The sequence below is a fragment of the Ambystoma mexicanum genome, chromosome 7p (assembly GCF_040938575.1).
Source record: "Ambystoma mexicanum isolate Mex_15411 chromosome 7p, UKY_AmexF1_1, whole genome shotgun sequence".
NCBI lineage: Eukaryota > Metazoa > Chordata > Amphibia > Caudata > Ambystomatidae > Ambystoma > Ambystoma mexicanum.
Genome location: NC_090939.1, coordinates 306,975,364 through 306,990,302, shown reverse-complemented (window position 1 = coordinate 306,990,302; position 14,939 = coordinate 306,975,364).

The following is a 14,939-nucleotide window of genomic DNA, read 5'->3' as shown; positions in this document are numbered from 1 at the left end:
ATTCGTGGGCCCGTTATTAGTGCCTTTCCCGTTCCCATTGAGCCCTATGAGTGCTCAAATGGGAATGGGGAATGGTTTACTGAATGGGGACTTACCGGGTCCTCCAAGGTCGGAATGACCCGGTAAGTCCCCATTCAACCAGACCGGACCTGGACCCGGGTTTGGAGGCAGCCATGGTGCTGACAGCACCATGGCTGCCTCCAAACTCGTATGACCCCCACTATTGTGAAAACAAGGAAATAATATGAGGCAGGGTAACCAAAAAGGAAACACACCAAACACAGGTTTTAGGAGATGTAGCAAAATCATTCCTTCCATTCTTTGGGCAGATAGCGAATTCCGAGGATATCAGGAAACTAGCGAGAGCACTGGAGAGAACCATCAACCGGACCACAGATATACTCTATAATATGACTTTAGAACAGAAAGCGATCAGATTGGTAGCGCTTCAGAACCGGATGGCATTAGATGTCATTCTGGCTGAACGTGGTGGAGTATGTAAACTAGTGGGGTCTGCTTGCTGTGTTTTCGTACCGGATTCCTCCCCAACTATTTTTAAGGCAATACAGAATCTGCACATTCTTAGTTCAGAAGTGCATGTTCCCGAATTGGGATCTTAGCGCTTGGTTCTGGGACTTCTTGCGGTCTTGGGGTTGGAAAGTGCTTTCAGTCTTGCTGATTATTTTGGGAATTCTGCTATTTCTTTGTTGTTGTAACCAATGTCTACCAAGTATATGTTCAATGCTAGGGGGATGTTGCGCTCAGGCTTTAGGTACAATAGGACATAAAGTGTATGCCCCGGATAAAACCTCTAAGGAGTATGTACTGAAAGAGATCTTAGTAAAAGATCTAATGGCGATAGATATTTCTGATAGCTATTCAGGGTGTATGGACGATGACACATGGAGTTATTTGCAGGGAGATCAGAAGTAGTTTAGCACTTGGCATAGGCCAAAAGGAGGGTTTGTCAAACTAGAAATTATATCTTGCCTCCTATTGCTATGAATATATGTATATTGGCCTACGCCAAGCTGCTAACAAGCTGCTTATTACCTACATGTGAATAAACTCGCATTGCAAGGTCCTGACCTTAGAAACCATGTAAACTGTCATTTTGGGTCAAGCCGCCATTTTAGGTTTTCTTGCTCTATAACGTCAGCATGTGAGCTAAAATGGTAGCCTATGTTATTCAGAACAGAACTCGATTGTCATGACCTCTGTACAGCTAATGTATAACTTGCCTGCAGGCCACTTGTTAGGGTCATGAGCTGAGACCTTGTCCTTCTGCTGACCTGTGTGCAATGGATTACCTGTATCATCGAAACGGATCTATAATTGAATGAGAACACCTGCTTAACTATATTGTATAAATTAAGTCCCGCATTTTAATGTTAGGCCTAGAGCATACATTATTACCATTTCTTCTTGTTAATGTATAAACCTAAAATGAACTAGATTTGACCTGGCAAGGGACCCTAGAGCAGTAACTTATTTATGGAATGGTTAACCTGAAGAAAGGCTGGACAACAGGCTGGAGAAATGTATAAAAGCCTGAATGTTTCAATGAATATTTGCACTCACTGAGCACACCGAACCACGCCAGAGTTTGCTGTGTTGTACTGAGGGTCGATAGCTATCTGAATTTTGTTCTGTTCTTTTTTAACTGGATTCAGTATAAAATAAAGTACTTTGTATGTTCCTTTGTAACCTGTGTTTGGTGTGTTTCCTTTTTGGTTACCCTGCCTCATATTATTTCCTTGTTTTCACACTATCTCCAGAAGCAATGCAGCTTATGGTATGCGTATTGTCTCTCTCTAGCAGCTACCTGGCCTCGTATGTCAATTATTTGACCACATCTCCCAACTAGTTGACTGTCTTCCGTGATCACCAGCTCATTGTTATTGATAACTTCAACCTCCCCTCTCTCTGTGCGGCTTCTACTTAACCACTCACTCTTTCACTCTTTCCTCTCCACTCTCTGCCCACTCATTAAAATGGAAACTCCCTTGAACTTATTCACATCTCCTCTCAACTCTCTGCCTCTAATATCTGCACCACCTGTCTTCCTCCGATCACTCTATAATCTTTGCATACATCTTTATGCCTGCTTCTTCCTCACTAAGTGCCAGTTTTCCTCCACCAAACTACTTGATCACCTCTCTGACCTACACCACTTCCTCTCCTCCTATGCTGAACTCAACTTTCCATCCACTGAAGAAGCCTTCTCTAACTTTAACTATGCTCCCTTCTCATTGTATTCTTACTACTCTCACTCCTAAATCATCTCCTCCATGGCCTTCAATTGCACCTCTCATGTGTGCCCTGAACACAACAATGCAAAAAAGCTTGCACTTTGCAAAGGATGATACACGCTTCTGATCTCCAACACAATCTCACTGCTCTTCAACACTTCTCATCTACACTTGACAGTGCCAAACTTGACTTCTATCTCTCTCTCATTTTGTCTCAATCCTCCCAACCCAGGCACCTACAAAAGACTCTAAACTCAATTCCTTCACCTTCTTAACCCACATCCATCTCCTCTACTCTTTATGCAATTGATATTGTGCTCAACCTTGCCTCTAAAATGTATAGCATTCCCAATACCCTGATATGTACCTTCTATCTAGCCTACTGTTCAATTTTCTCCACCATTGCTACCTTCCTCTCCCGCTACTACGTCTTGCTTTGCCCATACCAACCCTGATGAGATTCTTGTCTTGCCCCTCAAGGCTACCACTTCATGTGCCCACACTGACCATTGTCCGCTCATAGTGTAAAGCACATAGCTCCCAGTATTGCGCTGCATCTTGCTTCCATTTTCAATGGTTCTCTTGACAATGTCCCTTTTCCCTCATCCAATAAGACAGCTAATGTCACCCCTATTCTGATCTAGATCCTAACTTTCATGCTAACTTTCTCCCTGTCTCTCTTCTACCACACTATTCCAAAATTCTAACACCAGTATTTTCCAATCGACTCACTGAGTTCCTTGATACTCACAACCTCTGAGAATCTATTAAACGTGGCTTCCTCAGTATTCAACTGAGATAGCTCTCCACAATGTCAGCAACTTCATCTCTTAAAATAACCATGCAATCATCTATTCTTATTCTTCTTGACCTCTCTGCTACATTTGAGTTCTGTAATCTGACCCCAGATCTTCTTCTCCTTTCACTACTTATTGAACAAGCTGTTTTAAAAAATGTCAAACTGTCTCTCCACCATCAAATATTGAATGGTGTCTCACTCGCTCATGGTCAACGCAACTAAGACTGAAGTTCTCTACTTCCCTAACATGCATCCTCTCCCCCTGATTTTCTCTTCTCTACTGCCTTCCTTATTCCGCTTCTACTCATAATCTTGGTGTCATCTTGGACCAATCAAATAACGTAATCTCCAAATATGCCTCTGCAGCCAGACTCAAATTCCTGAATGTCAGAAAAATGTGTTATCTTCCTTTTAATACTGCTAAACAGATAATGTCCTCCTTAGTCCTTTCTAGATCTGACTACTGTGTCCCTCTCCTCTATGACCGTCTCAACTATGCTTGTTCATCTCTGGACAAAGTCCTCAACTTCGTGGTCCATACACTTTTCAGCCTTTCTTTCTTTACCTCTACCTCCTCTTCCTGTCTCCAGATTGGTTAGCTATTTACGAAACAAAGAGCTAAGTATAAACTTCTTCTCATCATCTTCAAAATTATCCATTGACTCGACCCACCCTACCTATTCTCCTCATTTCACTTCCTACTCTCCTCCTCTCTCATTCTCATCACCCTCAGCACACCTCCTTGTTACCACTCATGCCCCCTGTCCCCTTTCTAATTTCTGCTCTTGAGATCTTCTCGCTCCTATACTCTGAAATGCTTTTCCTCTCCATCTCCATACTACTCCAACTTTACCACTATTTAAATTCAACCTAAAATCCCTCCTTCTTTCTGAAGGTTCTGTTTCCTAGCACTCTAAACTACTGATCACATTTGTTCCTCTCTGCCTACCCTTCACAGACAACTTTACATCACTTTTCCATCACCCCCCATCCTTAATTTAGACTAGAGCTTAACAAGAGCAAAACTAAAAATTCATGTTCTTTCTGCCAAAGTTTGTTAGGCCTCGCAGGTTGCTTGAGGAGGTAGATGGATGCAAATTTGAGCAGGTCCCGCATTATGACTATTTAGGATCTCGGTTTCACGAAAATGGCTCATGGCAAGAGCATCTCACTAAATCATGTGTAACCTTGAAGAAAAATAACTTGCAGACACTTACATCTTCTCTCTACACTGAGGAAATCTGGGGCTACTCCAACTGTTCATCTTTGACAACTGCCAAGAACATGTTCCTAAAGCCACAGTTGAGGCTCCCAAGCAGTTCACTAAATGCTTCACTCCATGTGAAGTGTGGAATCACCCATATCTGACATTGCCTTATTTAGATCCAAATTGAATCGGGTGAAAATGTAGAGTGCCCCCAAATTAGGGAATTATAGGGAGGCATCTCACATCCACATCTCTGAAGGAGGACGCTTGCTCCCATGGTCGACTCATGTCAAAAAATGGTTAAAATGTTAAACCTGCAGAGTCTGTGGTTTACCCACTGTCTATTGGCAGGAGAAGTGTGTATATGATATCCAAGGCAGTGAAAGAATTGTCAAGGAGAAGGCTAGAGATTTCTTGTAGCTCACTGAGCACTGGCCAGATATATCAGGACAAACTAGTACCTGGGTTTGAACCATACATAGATATTATATCACCATCTTTCGCTTGTGCACTATTCATGGAATTCCACTTGGGAATGTTGAAAGAGCAAAAATGTACGACTAGCTGGGGCAATTCCAACAATGTCATTTACCCGGTATGCATCTCCAGCGCTGAAACAGGTATACATTTTCTATCACGTTGTAATGGACACAGAGCCCTGAGTGACAAAATACCTTTTACCTATGCTTAGAGTTGCTAATATTTGCCACACTCATGAGGCAATGACTTGGCTGTGCCTATTTCACAGACAAGTAAATTCATTGTGCATGGCTTGTGGGGAAGCAACAGGTTTCTTAAGACATGTATTAATGCTACTTTACCAAGTTTTACCAAGCCAGCAAATATCGCCAAAACATTGCTAAAAGAAGAAAGAGGTTCCAAAGAAGCAGTCTTTGTGTTTGGCATGACAACTGGAAATGCTTTTGCATACAATTCCCAATGCACAACGTGTTCAATCGTATTGTAATATGCAAATGTAATCCAATAGGGGCTGGTTTAATGTATGTTCTCCCAATTAGGAGTACTGTCACATTTAAAGTGCCTGGATGACTTTCAGCTGCCGAGTGATCTGTTTTTGCTTCCTCCTCCGAAGTTCTGCCGTGATTGGAGGGTAGATATCCACGTTGCACATAACACATTGCCCATCTTGGAGTTGTGAGATTCTTTTTGTTTGTGCTTTTTCACAACTTTCATAAGTGGTACACACAGCAAAAGGGACTAATAGCACGTTAATGTGAATTCACGCTGTGTGCCTCCACGCAGTGTGCAGCAAGTATCTGGCTATTTGTTGAACTTAAAAATCTAGTTTGTTTTGGTTGCTTTCCTCGCATGAGTGGATTTTGCTCCTTATCTTTCTTTGCTGGGAAAGGTTTTGAGATCTGCAGTGCAGAGGCAGAGCTTGCACAGAAAATCTTCCCAGGACATCACCCCTCTTGGCAATACACTCTGTTTCTATTCTGGCTATTTTCCGACCCCATTGGCAGCTGGGGTTTGGGGATGCGTACAAGGTGTGCTTGATAATTGGGGTAGGGGATTAGATACATCATAGACACATTGCAGAAACAGGTCTTCTGTCCCTGGCACGTCCGTAATGAGGCATAGAGCCCCTGAATGTTGTGTAGCTGTTTATTCAAACATCCATGTCTCCACAAGTGGATGGTCTATTGTGCCTGTCGCTGGACGAGCTCCTCTTCATAGATCAGTGCTGGGGTACCCATCAGGAGGGCAAACACATCTACCTTAGACAAATGCCAAACTGCACACATCCCATCATTACCACCCACTGTAGGGCTGTAACTTTTTTAATTGCACCATGCATCACTTTCACAGTGAGTGTAATTTCAGACGGCATAATAACAGGATGGATGAACTGTAAATTCATAATTACTCTTGTGAATTTAATGCCCAATTTGCCATTTCTGACTAAAACAAGTGTTAACAGAGTTGGAAATCCAACTTTAAAGGTGATTTGTGCGAGGAAAGCAAATCGTGCACCTCTCACCGAGAGAGGTGACATCCTATATTGTGGGAAGACCCTTAGTCTGTGAAGATGTCATACTTTTTGCATGTTTTCATCACCTCACCCCCATCCATCACCCTCTCCCCAATCCCTCGACCTTGGGGAGGTAGTGTACCATGCAAATTAGCACTTACTAGTAGCTACATCTGCAACACAATCAGGCACAATCTGCCAGTGGATGGTGTGTGGGTGCTGCAGCCCACAATTGCGTTGTCTCTCATTGCAGACCATGCTCACAAACATCTCTTGTGTACCTCAGTGAGTGTGTTTTGATTACACAATTTGTGAACATCACGGCACCATGTGTGTCCTTTAATGTTTGGGGCTACAGCAGAGCCCCTATGGTGGTACATCATTATATAGTGCACACTTCCCATTCCTACATACTGGGTCTGATTCACTGTGTGTATTCAATGGGCACATCCCATTAAAAAAAAAAACTAAAAAAAAAAAATTGTCAATTAGACCCACAGACATGCACTCACAGGATCACGCATGCGTTTTTATATAAAGCAAAGAAGCGAGTGTGTGATTTTTCAATGTTATTACACTTATGATTGTAACCGAATCCATGACATCATAGAATTACTCCCCGGAAGACATTGGTAGGGTTGAGGTGTAAGAAGGAAGACACAGGCCCATTTCCTAGGGCTGACACAAGGCATAGTGCTGCATGGGTCCACAGGTGCACAATCTGTGATGCGAGCAGCTCTACATGCACACTCGACAGCACCCAACTCTGTCATCCAGATGTGGGTCGGAGACCTGCTCCATTGGCATGCTAATGACAGGCCTGCCAGGGTTCCCATCGCAGGAAGGGCAACATGTACTATTGTGTGAGTTCCTGCCTTTCTCAGTCAAGTTTGCAGCATGTGCTGCTTGCCATCACCGTGCCTCCAGCACGAAGGGGAGCTTGTTATGCCAGCCAGAGGTGCGGGTCTCAGGCCGCAAGAGCATTGCCAAGTCTATCATTGGGCCTCATTACGACCTTGGGGGAGGACCATGGCGCTATTAGCACCATGGTCCATGCCGCTAAGTTGCCAACTCCGCCATGGTGGATGACGGACTTACCGCCCCATTCCGACCTTGGCGGGGCGGTAAGTCCCCAATCCCCATTTACCCTTCCCCATTCCCATTTTTGCCCCATAGGGCATAATGGGAGTGGGGAAGGCGTTAATTACGCCACCGTAAATTACGGTGGCGTAATTAACTCCATGGTCACTTAGCGCCATGGATTTTAACACCTGCTAAAAGCAGGTGTTAAATCCGCCATGGCGCTAAGGGACCTCGTACTCAGGCGGTAAGGGTCGGCGCTGTTTACGCTGCCGTAAACCCCTTACCGCCTGGGTCGTAATGAGGCCCATTGTGTTTACACACCAGCACATGGGGGCAGGGACATACTGTCAGGTTCCCCTTCAAATTACCAGGCAAGAAAGGTCTGTGGTGAAAAAGCAAGAAATCACCCAGATCTTAACCAAAGTTTATTTTATTTACTTGAACGTGTTTCAATTTCAAATTCCTTAACTAGAACACTATATAATTCAGGTGTTTCCGCAATTCAAGATGGTGGCAGTAGTTCCTGGAGTTGATTAATTCAGCAGCAGCTGTGATGTAGTTTGGAACCTTGTGGGAGGTTCTAAACTGCCTTTCACCAACACTTCAGCAAGGAAGGTCACATTAACCTGGGCTCCAGAGGAACGTGTTTTAAGTCAGAAAGTCTTACAGTAAAAACCAGAGACAACTTAATTAGACAAGAAGCTGAATTCAAACGGCAGAAACTAAGGGAGCTAAGTGCAGACTTTAAGTTTTAAAGTAATTGAGCCTGAAATATGTAAAGAATACCAGTCACTGTTAAGCTATAAACTAAATATGAGAAATACAAACTATTACAGAGGAATTTGTAATGAAAGTTAAAGTCATGCAAGTGAAAGCAAAGGAAAAGATTGAGAAGTCTCAGTTTTAGAGCATTACATGTTAAAGTTATATTTGTTGCGCGTGAATTGTTTTTTTCTTTGTTGTGCGTGCATTTGAACTTTAATACTTTGACTACTCTCTGGCAACCCAGCGCAAATTAACAGGAATCTTTTGCGAGCGCGTTGGAGGATCTGCAGTATCGGGTGTTGCGTTCTTTGGGCGGTTCCTGAAATGCTGGTCGCAATCGTTTCGGTTAGAAAACAGGCCATAGCATCATGCGCGTGTACATGTAATGCGCAGCATGTCGTAATACGATTCAGTTGCGTTTCGTCATTCAATTGTAATGAGCTTCAGCGTGTTACTGGAACACACGGTTTTGTCGTGAGTAGCTGTTATATCGCTGTGAGAGGAGGCAGAGGGAGCAGAACTTCAGGAGTTTGCTAAGTTAAGTGAACTGTTTTAAAAAGAAAAAGAATTATAACTAAGCTAAATAGACTACAAATGAAAAGGATTTCTTTTTAAAGTTTTTGCACAGCTAGAAGTCTGTGTTCTGAAGTAAAAGTATTTGAATTGAAATTTTGAAAGGGTCAGTCTGTCATTTAGAAGCTGGTTCAAAGAGCAGAGCCCGTTAGATGTCCTTAAGTCTTCCTGGGAACTCTACGAGGAGAACAAGGTCAACAACAGTTTTAGCATTACATGATTGGATTTAGAGCCGAGCTGAATTTGAAGATAAGCAAGGAAAATAATTCATTAGCCATTCAGCAACTGGCAAAGGCTTACAAGTATAGTGAAGAGTAGCATTATTCACAACGCATACTGCATAGAACAAAAGATTAACAAAGTGAATGGTAACAGATGTATGTTTTTTCACAGGTCAGTGCAAACAGTCGAGATACCTCACGACACCAGCAGACAAGAAGGACTTGGTTTATTATTTTATCCAATTACCCTTTCACCCGGGGGTTTTTTGCACTGCAATTTTATAATCAAGGATAGAAGAGTGGGCAAGCCAGAGGGGTCTCTGGGGCTCTCGTCCGCTCCCGCAACAAATAAGAACTGGACCTTAGAGATTCAACACCATCTAACATGCACTCTATTCACTGCCCATATTCCACAATGGCGTGCAATCCAGAGATGGGGTGAGCATGGCTAGAGTACTGTGATAAAGTATACACACTCTAATGATCAGTGTGAGTGTGTGGACTCATAAGTACATTAAGAAATAGTATAGTGGACGATCTGAGTGCAAGAGAAAGCAGATTCTCTCTACATTCTTCAGGTTTGCCTGATTCTATCTATTATTCTCACTCTCTCTCTTATATAGAAAGGGGGTAGAGAGGGGCAGAAGAGACAGAGTGGGGATCGAGTAAACTAGCGAGCTATATAGGGTTTGTTCCCCGGAACATCCAGCCAACTTTATTATTAACACAGTTTATCATCTTGGTCCATGCTCGGACATTTCCAAACCCACGAGAACCCACGAGTGACCCTTGCATGAGAGCCAGGAAAGCACTTTGCTGCCCTACGGTCCTGTACATGGCTTCTACTCTCAGGATATCATGAGCTTACATGCCCCGGGCAACAGACCATTCGAGCTTGGCACAAGGCGACCCATAATTTGCGGGTGAGGGTTCTTCTTTCACATGGGATTTGCCTGATATGGAAACTCATCAAAGTGGACATCAATGATGCAAGGCACTGTAATGCGATACAGACTTATGTAGCTCCATTTTGCCATGTGTGTTGGCCTTGTTGCGCATGGCAGCAGAGGAATGGTCCCTGGAGCAAAGCATACTTTGCCAGAGATCAACAGGACCTGCAACATTTTAATTTTCCCCCACCCTTTCCACGGGGATCGTTCACAAGGGTCCCTGTTAATCCTAAACTGTTCACTGCACCATAAACACCACGAGAATGCAGTACCCAAGAGGCAGGACCCATACCCTGGGCTATGCCTTGTATTATAAAGCAATACTTTTATTTATTATCATAAGTACAGTGAGTGTGGCTCTCTGCTCTGCATAATCTCTGCTGTTTAGTTGAGTTCATTCACTTCCAGTTTCCCATTTTTCTGCGGTGCTCTGTGTTCTTCCATGCACAAAGCAATGGGGCCTCTCACACACACGCCACTCCCAACTCAGGCTCGCTGTCCTGTGTTTCACCCTTTGGCTGAGCCACACGGATGCTTTTTTATTAATTAACCAGGTGTCAGGCTTTGATCAGTCTGGAACTGATTGCAAGAGGTGAGACAAAAATACCTGCAGTGTGCGCTTCTAATCATGTTCTGTGGCAGAAAGGGGCTGGAGGTTATACTCTGCTGGCCCACACGGTTTAATTTTCTAACTTAATTGTATACATTTTGACCATTTTCTATTGCCTTTTGTGCCTCTGCTGTCCCCTTCCAGCCTGCTTCCTTGTTTGGCCATGTGCCCTCCTCCCTCCCATCCTCCTTTAAAACTTTGCCCTCTCATCCTTGCAACCTGGTGCCTATAAATGCATAATGAAAAAAACAACAATAAACGGCAAAACTATTGGCATTGCCAATGCTTGTTTGACAGGACACAGCCACCCACTAAAATTCTTAAGCTCTCCCACAGTGTTTCATACAGTTCTCCAGATTTTCCACAGACAGTCCAACAACAAACAGAAAAAATCCACCAAAGACTTCTCAAATCACCTCAAATGTTACCAAACACCCTCAAAGACTGAGCATACCCAACGTAGCACCTCCCCTCACAGTTCCTCTAACTCTACAAAGAGCAGGAAGTCTTCTGGACCTTACTTAGGGGTCCTCTGATTGGCTGCATGAACTTTGAGAAACCAAACACAAGAAATCACTGGGGACATCCCTGATTGGCTAGGCAAATTCAATGAATAGAGTGGCTATTGATCATGCGATCCAACACCAGCTACAAGCCAGCGGATACGAGAAACCTGCCACACGTTCATCGGGGATTCGCCATTGCCCAGAAACCAAGAAATAGAGTTCTTACAGTAGGGAAGAATCATCTCAAAATTATCTGTTTCCTGTCAAGGGGGCATTTAAGAAATGTCACCAGGAAGGATGTGACTTAATAAATCAATTACTAATGTAACTATAAAATGAAGGATTCATAATGGAACCAGAATTATATTATAAATGGTAACCTTTATTTCAAACATTATCAAGGGGCCATTTATGGAAATTGTCCAGGAAGGGTGCGACATAATTGGGCAATTATGAACGGTGTGACTTAATGGAACATTTACTTGTTTAGGAAAAAAATTAAGGATTCATAATAAAACCACAAATATGTTATAAAGGGTAAACTTTGTTTCAATACATTTGATGTGGTTGCCCTGTGGTCTGAGAATAAGTACCCTTCAGTGCAATTCAACATTGTTTAAACATTGTTACAATGCCAGAACAGAGGCCTAGTCAAGAAGAGGTAGGAACACCTCTCAGCTGGGTTGAAAGGCCTACCCGGGAGAACTCCAGTGCCAGCCCTACACCTGAGGTTGATCCAGTGAGGATCTTCGAAGGAGACCTCTCCCCAGCTACGAGGGACCATCTTGCAAACCCGCTACATCCAAAGTGCCCTGGAAGCCAATCCTGTGTGCCTGCCATCTGGAGAAGAAGTCTTCATGAGTCCTGAAGTGGAGTGCCCAGACATCTCGAGTTGAGGAAGTCCATTGGTGTCACTGAGGGTCCAAAGGTGCTGGGAGCTGTTTTAGTCTACCGCCCATAAGTGGGATAAACTGGCATAGTGCTGCTGAAAACCTGGAGCTGTGAAAATTCCAATCTGCTTAAGAACAGTTCAAGGGTCATCCTCACCATCATCACTGACCACTTTCTCCTGTTGGAGAGAATGCATAGCCGCTGAGTACCAAGGAAGGTCTTTTGGTGGGTTTCCCACCAGCAGAAGCTAACAAAGACATCCCGATGGTCCAGACTTGGTGTGGGTCCGTGGTCCACTCCTGTGGTTGAGTCCAGGTTGCCAGAAGCCATCCCAAGGTCTGTGCTGTGGCTGCAGCACCGAAGAACCAAAAGTCGGAAAAACCACGATATTCTGAAACCCGACACCAAAAGGGACCTATGCACCGGTTTGCTGGCAGAAGTCATTGAAGGGCCCCAGGGGTCTTACTCTCATCAGCCTAGGCTTTATGGATCCCACAGCAAGTTTCATATTCACAGGACTTCTGCAGTTAGAGAAATTGTCAGCCAAAGGAGAGTACTGCAAAGAGTAAAACTGCTGCACTTCAGAAAGACTTTGGTTCCTTTTTATTCTCGGATTCCGAATCCCAGTGGCTCCTTCTTCCAAACGGGGTCTATCCTCAGAGGGAATCATTGAGTTAAATGAAGAAACTCTGCCATTTCGCCTGCCAAGGCACCAAATGTATTGTCATGAGGAAGAGCATCTTCTAGACTTAGGAGCCGGCCAGGACTCCCATAGTCGTGTTAGATCCTGTTCTCCTGTGGCCTCTTAGACACTTTGGGGTTGTATACCCTTTTAAAGAAAGCACAGGGTTATTGAGCATTATTGAGCTGGGCTGTTACTCCCTAACTTTTCCATTACAGGTTGCCCAGGTGGGAGGATCCTTACTCAGAATGATCTATACGGTCGAAAGAAAGTATTCTGCCACTGTTCACCACTAACCTGGCTTTCTTCCCTATTCTATGCTGTTATAACTGCCTATTTAAAACTGTCTGCAGTTAGTGCATCTGTTACTAGATTTAAGTAATGAGTGATACCACATAGAATGTATATATTTGCCATTCTTTGAGTAGGTATTCCAAGTGCAGAGTTTTTTTTATGTATTTGTGTATATGTTCCTGAACCCTTATTCAATATTAAGAAGCTGTGTTATCACCTAAAATAGTGTGTGGACATTCCTTTGTGGGGGCTTTGGGGAAACACTGTACTTAAGAACCTGCCTCATCAACTCCCAAAATTTGAAGCCTGGCTGCTCATCCATTGCTACCACATTGAGAGCCTTGCTGGGTTGTTCTGTGCCTTTACTCTACCGTATAGAGGGCAAAAGTACAGATACCCCCCACAAGTTTTTACAGTGGGAAAAACTGGACTAGATTTGCCTAGGGCCGAAGTTCATTCCCGAGAAGGGAAGATATATATAAGATTGCAGCAAGAAGCAGGAAATGTGGGTTATCAGGCTGAGGTTAATGGAAGAGAAAACGGATAACTTAGAGAGGAAGAATAAGCGGTGGAGTTTGGAGATGATCTCTAGAGAAGATAAGGTATTGGTTAGTGAGTGGAATTTGCACTGCAATGTGAGTGTTTCTGTTACTCTGGGGCAAGTAGGGTTAAGAGATTTGGGGTGTAAGAAGTGACTAGGAAGTGTATGGTATGAAGTGAAATGAGGGTTTGTGAGCAGTAGTAGACTGGGGAGGGAGTGTTAGTGTGTAAGAGGGAATAGTAGTGTTGAGGAGAGATTAGTAGTGTGGAAGAGGGAGTAGTAAGGAAAAAGGTCAAATACAGACATCAGAATGTAGCTAGTAACTACAAAGGGTGGAAACAAGGAAGAGGCGTCAAAGGGACAGGAAGCTGAGGGAGGACTAAGCACAGAGAGAGGAGTTGTGAAGGGAAAGTAGGAGAAGACAAAAGAGGAGAGGAGGAAGAAAGTGAGAGCATGAACACAATGGGTTGAATAAAGCAGTGTATTTACAAGGCACAATTCCCTGATCCACTGACAAGTGGTTATAATAGAGAAAGCTAGGAAGTCCCTGAGGGAGTTAAGAGAGATAATGTTGAGCACCATTAGGCTAATACTGCAGATCATTTAGAAATTAGCACAATGAGGGGGAAAAAACACTATATACTAACCTGAGGCTAAGGATACCTGAGCTATGGAGAGGGTCTTGAAGAGGAGAGAGGGAGGGCCATTGGAATAAGAATACAAGTCCTTAACCAACTCTGTAATTTGGAGTGACTTTGGCGCCATCTGTGACAACATATAAAAACCTGTTCTAGCCTCAACCCAACCGGAATAATGTATAAAAAAAGGCACAATCATGTGGTTAAAGATAGAAGATCTAACTCTTGCTATGGGATAGTAGAAATAACTAGTCGTACTTCGATGTTCACGCTGATGATTGTGCCGGTGGCTGTGCCTAAATGTTTGATTTTTGGGGGAAAAGATACAGTGACTTGTCATGGTCTGCCCCCAACCTTAGCTGATTATTGATGAGCCGCCATACACATATTTGCATATGCCTTTTGGAGAGATTCATTCAGGTATTTGTATCACAGCAAAGCATCAAAAAACATATTTAAATGAGTGGAAGTCTATAGTTTTGGTTCTTGCTTCATAGCACAGCAGGAGTTGGGCATAGTATTGGCTTTGAAGTAAAAAGAGAACTTTATCTGATGACATATTCCATCAGTGTTTTCTTTCTTCACTTGCTACTGGCATAATAGAGCGTGTCCTCCGATGCATGTTTTGAAGTCTGGCACTGTACTTCAGTCAGTAAGTAATTGTGTAATTGAATGTTTGATATTTTCTTCTGAACAGAGTGCACTTTAAAACATACCGAATCTTGTTGTTGTACAATTCATAAGAAATATATAACGGTACATGCTTGATTTTGTAATTCTTTTGCTTGGCAAAGAGTTCAAGAAGATGTCCAGCTATAGAGGAGTTATTTACAGATATGTGATAAAACATGTCTTTAAACAAGTGTTTATTACTTAAACAATTCCTGCTCAGATTTTGTCTTTCAAGAGTTTGAAACATTGTGTAGGTCATATT